Source organism: Thamnophis sirtalis, unplaced genomic scaffold, assembly GCF_051295495.1.
Source record: "Thamnophis sirtalis isolate CommonGarterSnake01/CBP01778 unplaced genomic scaffold, rThaSir2_p1.2 scaffold_3, whole genome shotgun sequence".
NCBI lineage: Eukaryota > Metazoa > Chordata > Lepidosauria > Squamata > Natricidae > Thamnophis > Thamnophis sirtalis.
The window spans coordinates 36,421,441-36,428,210 of NW_028261383.1; the positions used below are offsets into that span (position 1 = coordinate 36,421,441).

The following is a 6,770-nucleotide window of genomic DNA, read 5'->3' on the forward strand; positions in this document are numbered from 1 at the left end:
TATTATTATTATTATTATTATTATTATTATTATTATTATTATTATATACCTTAATCTGTGGACATTCCTGGAGCTGACTAACCTTTTGATTTTCAGCCAAACAACTGCAACATGATAAACTAGATGAACAGAAGCTAAACAGAACAGTACTAAGCACAATTTTCTCCCAGAAAACAAAATAAAAAACAAAAAAAGGGAGGGGAAACCGTATCAGGAAAGTCATAATGATTATGATGACAACGCAAGCACAATTGAGAAGCTGTCCGTGATCATAATCTACATTATTAATCTAGTGATTAGCATTAGCAGTCCTTTCTCCATTGTCTTCCTTAGAGCATGATCAGTGCATTGAGACAAGGAGATCTCTTTTAGCCAAAGAAATGTTCAGTGTGACAAACCCCAATCTTGGTTCCACAGCAACCTTGAAAGAAGAATTAAGAAAATATTAACATTCCATATGAATCAGGAGAACTGCAAAGGTAGCAGATTCTTTGCCAGGGTTTCAACTACGCCCACATGGGGGACGAAAGCCCAAGTGGATTTCTTCTCAGCACACTGCCTTCCCAGGACCTGGGCGATGGGACTACAAAACCCATCATATCCAGCCAGCTGGGAGGGGGAGCCGCAGTTGAATTAGAGGATGTTGGGATGGGATAGGCAGCACAAAGATAGACCACTGGGGTAGAAAGCCAGCTATGCAGCAGCACAATCATAAGAGCAGTGATGACTGAAAGAACCTACAAAACAATTATATAATGCGCATACCCAAAGACAAGCAGGAGCTAGGACAATCATAGGCTTACCTGTACAGAAACACACACACACACACACACACTCTGCATGCCTGCACACAGACACAGAAGCTGACGAAACCCAAGTTCTAGCCCATATTTCTCTACTCAGGTGCGTCTTTCCAATTAAATAAATAAATAAATAAATGGTAGATAGACATCGGCATATTGACTAACCTATTAATTCAAGGCAAAGAATCTGGCCTTCCCTGCACACACCTCCCAGGTGTAGAGAAGCCAAAAAATAAAGGTGTGGGAGGGGAAACCTATCATATCGTACAGAGTTTGGTCTCCCCAAAAGCCCACAGATGGTCGGATCCATTCAAAGAAACAACATGTGCCCAGGCATGAGCAGGAAGAAGGGGATGATGCTCAGGGATTATCGCCTGATGTAGAATCCAGTACAGGTTTCAACTCAAAACCCACGAAACACACATTTCAGCCGGATCTGTTGCTGTTTTCATTCATGCACACAGGGCACACTATACTCCCCATAACCTCTGCATTGGCCATGTGGGCAGGGACTCCTGGGAGCACCCTTTTAAACAGACAGAGAGAGAGAGAACAGCAGTGGATTATCCAATGCTCCCGGCGGCAACCCAATGCTCACTTATGCAGGTGCCAGCATATGCCCACCACCTCCCATGCACACAGGGTAGATAACTCACAGGGCGGGCAAGCAATGCCAGGAGGGAGGGAGGGTGGGAAGGCGTCAAGAGAGAGCAGAATTGCCACTAAACCAAGAGGGACAACTGGACAAGCCGCCACCACCCTAATCACTGGACTCCACCATAAGTCCCTCCGTTTGAAGTCGGACTAACTCCCAAGTAAAGATGGAAAAAGAATTCTATGGAAAGAGGAGCGGTGTGGAAAACCAAGACCGTCCCCGCCAGGATTAGCTTTAAGGATGGGCGGAGGGGAAAGTCTACCGCCACCCCTACTCAACCAGCCCTGGCTGGGACGGGGAGCATCCTAACAGCCAAAAGCGGACGACCAACCCTGTAGGGCTGTCTCACCCGTCAGAAGCCACTGCGGGCAGACAGACCCAAGGCAAAACACCCGGGACTCTTAACACGGAAGATACACCCTGGCGCCGGCACAAAGAGGCAAGGCGCCCAAAGCCACCGGCGGCAAAAGACGCCCAGGCGCCGGCGCCGGCGGGCGGCAGAAGCAACCGATGCAGACGGACAATGCCACGCAGTCACAGCGCTCCATTCCAACCCGATCTGTCCACGCCGCCGGGCTCACTTACGGCTGGGGATCGCGGGCGAGAGGGCTCCGTCCGCCCGGCGGCTTCCCGGGAAAGGTGGGTCCGACTCCGGCGGGAAGAAGTCCTTTGCGACCCCCGCCCCGCCCCTCCCCGCCCTGTTGTGGCCGGAGCTTGAGGAGAAAGCTCGGTCTCCCGCTTCTCTCCTCGCCTTTGCGCCGGCTGTCCAGCCAGCCGCGAGGTGTCAGCGCGAGTGGGGAGGAGCCAGGTGGCTAAAGGGAGCCAATCCGCGGGTTCAGAGGCGGGAACGGCCCGGCCGTGGGTTTAAACTCCCATTAACGAAAGGCTGGAGGAGAGAAAGCGCTGGGGCAGGATGCCAAGGCGGTCCCATTCATAAACTTCCAGGCGAACGTGTGTCCGCCCACGTTCGGGGGGGGGGGCGAGGGAGGGCTGAATAACCTTTGGATTTAGGGACGGAGCAGTAACTTTCACCCTTTCTCCGCTTTGCCTCCTACTGAGCCTCCTCTTTTTATTTTATTTTATTATTATTTTATTTATTTAGTTTGTCAAACATGTAAAAAAAAACATAACAGGTCTAAGTATAAACATAAATATGAACACAATAAATGGGTACGAATAAATGGGGACAGTAGGACAGGGACGGTAGGCACGCTGGTGCGCTTATGCACATCCCCTTTACGGGACTCTTAGGAAATGGGGTGAGGTCTACAATGGACAGTCTAAGGTTAAAGTTATGGGGGTTTGGGGGTCTCTTTCAAGAAAGCCGCTCTCTTCTTCCATGCACCCGAGCAAGGACTTGAGTTCTGCAAAGGAGCGCTGGGTATTCTTCCCTCTTGCCGGATTGCCAACACCTTGGTGAAAAGTTGGATGTATCTTGGGAACGAAATCCCAAAGGTGCATCCCGCTCCCGCCCAAGAGGCCACTGGACTTTTTTTTTTCTTGGAAGACGTTTCGCTTCTCAGCCAAGAAGCTTCATCGGAGCTGAAGAAGCTTTCTTGGATGGGAAGCGAAACGTATTCCAAGAAAAAAAAAAGCAGAAAATCCAGTGGCCTCTTGAAAAAGCACCCGAAGAAACTGCTCGGATGAGAGGCGAAACGTCTTCAAGGAAAAAAACAAAAAGTCCAGTGGCCTCTTGAGGGGGGGGGGGGGGAAGCACCTTTAGGACAACCGTGACCTGGATGACTGAGAATCTCTATAGAGACACTTGGGAACGAAAGCATTCTGTACTGTTTCCATAGAGGTTTTGCTGCAGGAATGAATTTCTACATGGAAAATTAGCTTGGAGATCCGTTTCATTTTTTATAGGTTCACCTCCCCCCCCCCCCACTTTACCAGTAGCTATTCAGCCCACGGCTGTGCTTGTATTTTGAATTTACAGTAACCGCTGTCTTCCTGCCTGAGCTGGAGAGGTCTCCAATTGGTGTAGTTACCAGGTGAGACTCATCAGTTGAGAGTTGGGAGCCACCAATATCTAGAGCCTTGTGTACCAGTCTAGCTTTCTTCAGTTTAGCATCCTCCATCGGGTCTATCCCAGTCTTCTACCAGCATTGGTTGAAAAACATTTACTAGTTGTAGTCCCGAAACAATAACAGGGTGCCAAGTGAGTGATGGTGTCTCTAACTAAGATCAGCTCAAATCCAATAATCTTCCTTAGGTCATCCCCATCAAATTCTCCCATATTGTGGAGAGGTGACAACCAACGTTGAAAGCTACTCGGTGCCTGACTGCAAAGCACAAATACTAGAATCCATTTACACACTGGCTATTATTTTTTATAATTATTTGTCTTGTTTCCTCCAGTTCAAGGCAACCAGTCTGGATCTTCTTCCTACATGGACAGTAAGTTTCTACTAGACTATTGTTTTGCAGGCTATTCGGGTAGACTCAGGGGTGGGATTGATTTTTTTTTTGCCAAGATTGGCAAAAATGTACCCGAACATGAAGCTGACCTGCTGGAAGTGTAAAAAAGTACAAGGGACCTATTATCACATATGGCGGGCCTGCCCGGAAACACAAAAATATTGGGCAAAAATTTGGAAATGGGTGCAAGAAATTACAGGAGAACAGATAAAATACAAACCCGAAATCTTTCTACTGGGAATAATCAAAGGGAAATATACAAAGAAAATTAAGTACACATTAACACATCTGCTAACTACAGCTAGAATAGCATTTGCCCAACGCTGGAAACAAAATAATACCCCCTCGGATGAATTAGTGATAAAAAAAACCTTTGGATTGTGCAGAGATGGACACATTAACACTGAAATTAAAAGATAAAGAGTCGGAATATTATGAAATTTGGAACAATTGGTACAAATGGCTGCAAAACAGGAACAAAATGAATTAAGCCAAAAAACAATATATGTGTATGAAGTGTGTAAATATAGAAGCGAAATATTATATACATGTACAGGTATGATGACATAACAATGTTGATGTAATGACTGTAAGGTGTTGTAGAAGGGAAAAAAATAATAAAAAAATCTGTCAATTAAAAAAAAGAATTTTTTAGCAGCTGGTTCTCTGCCCAGTTGCTGGGTGGGCATGGCCATCGGGGCGTGGCCTAGTCAGCTTTCTGTACCAACCGGGGTGGTGGTGGTGTTTCACCCTCCCCAGGCTCTGGAAGCCCTCAGGAGACCAGAAACGGGCCTATTCCCGGACTTCCAGTAGGTTTTTTGTCCTCCCAGAGTCAGCAGGCCCTGCACTTACCTGGCATCCAAAATGGGCCACGTGGAAACTCCTGGGAGGGGTGGGGTAGACGAGGGTCAGCCAGTCCTTGCAACTGCCAGTTTGCCGAACCAGATTAAAATTAACATCCAGTTCGCCTGAACCAGGTGAATCCCACCCCTGGGTAGACTACTGAGATAGAACCCTGAACAACATGAAGGAAAGTGATGTAAACTGAAGTACAAACTAGAAATATTCTGGAAGAAAATTGTCCAGTGAAGCCTAATGAATTGTGCTTTTTAAATGATAATCCTCAAATATAGAGATTGAAAAATGGTAAGACAGGACACTGAGATTTTTAAAATATTACAGTAAGTATCTGGGATGAAACTTATGTTTTTTATTCACCCTACAAATTCCAAGTACTTCTCCTGTTGCTTTTTCATTTGTAAAGCCGCCCCCCCTAAAAAACATTATTCTGCTTTTAATCCCGAGGGATGTCTTGAGAATTTTTCTCTTTGAATTAATTTGGGATAGACAAGATAGTCTTGTTTTATTTTTGTCCTTTGTGCATCACACCCAGAATCTATAGCTTGAGCAGTTGTCAAAAAATTGTAAATAAATAGAATAAGTGAACGATGATTCCTGTTAAAAGGAAAGAAAGCATCCAGTTTTGGTATCTGGAGTATTTCCCCTTCTTTCCAATATAATCATTGTGCACAACAGCAACATTTATGTGACAGCCTCCATTTCTGCTTTAGCATCTCTGTGCCAATCATTTCAATCTTAGAGAACCACAGGAAAAGCAAGTGTTTTTGTGGAATGCTTCTTAAAACCAATATTCCAGATAAACTTTACGCAGTCCTAACCTGTTACAACAGCCAAGGAAACAAACTAATAGATCATTGGGCAAATAAGTGCAGAATTTTCACTTCTGGCACAAATGAAGAGATTCAAATTATCCTACTTCAGACACATTCTGCAAAGGCCCAGCTCTCTGGAAAAAGCTCTAATCCGGAGAAAGGTGAAAGAAAAGAGAACAAGAGGATGACCAGCAGCAAGGTAAATGAATTAAGTTGTAATGGCAATGAATGCATCATGGGGAGACGTGAAAGAACAGGTGAGGAATAGATCGTCATGGAGAAAATCTATGCGGTTGCTAGGAGTCGAAAATGACTTGATGGCACATAATCATTCAACAGTCAATCATCCTGTTATGTGGAAATCACGTTACTTCATTAAATTGAAGATCACCAGGCAGCTGAACAGCCACATCCATCCCACGTATTAACTTCACTTTTAACTCTTTGAGAGTTGCTGTAGAGTACTGCATAAACCCAGCTGGTTTTATTAGCTATAGTTCAATATATTGGACATTCCCGCACAGAATATTTAACAATGAGTCACTATGTTGTGTGAAACTAGACCAGGGGTCAGCAACCTGTAGCTCTGGAGCCGCATGTGGCTCTTTCATCCCTCTGCTGCGGCTCCCTGTTGCCAGTCGGCAATACAATTTTGAGAGGTGCTTCCAGTTTGGGCGGAGGTGGGGGGAGCAGGGCATGCCAGGAGGAGACTCTATGGCAATGGGTGGGTTTTCCGTTCAGCTGCACAACTGATAGGGTTTTTGGCTAGGACAGGTAGGAGGAAAAAACCAGCGGAAAACATCCGGGAAATTTATGAATTTCAGGAGGTGCTGGACACGTGAGTTCTTTCAGCTCTAGGGCAGGGGTCAGCAACCCGCGGCTCTGGAGCCGCATGTGGCTCTTTCATCCCTCTGCTGTGGCTCCCTGCCAACGGTCGGCTCCACAATTGATAGGGCTTTTGGTTAGAACAGGTAGAGGAAAAAGGATGCTGCGCTAGGACTCTATGGTGGGGGAACCGGACTTCCGATTGTGCTCCAGAATTGAACGGGGGGCTTCCGGTTAGGACCCTTGTGGCTCTTTGAGTGTTTAAGGTTGCCAACCCATGAACTGGTCATTCAGCCATTCAACCACTGTGCAACACCACCCTGCCCCGCAAACTCTCGGCCCCTCCCCAAAGAATTGGGGAGGGGAAAAAATCAGACACGCCACAGCCACCAG

General features: G+C 46.2%; 1 protein-coding gene across 1 annotated transcript in view; it reads right to left on the minus strand.

Annotated features, from left to right (window-relative positions):
* Positions 1–2,202, minus strand: part of CAMK1 (calcium/calmodulin dependent protein kinase I) — a 56,735-nt gene extending 54,533 nt beyond the window's left edge. The window contains exon 1 of the mRNA XM_087708685.1: positions 2,044–2,202. The gene's annotated coding sequence lies outside the window, so the exon portion shown is untranslated. The remainder of the gene's footprint in view (positions 1–2,043) is intronic.
* Between the last annotated feature and the right edge of the window lie 4,568 nt (positions 2,203–6,770).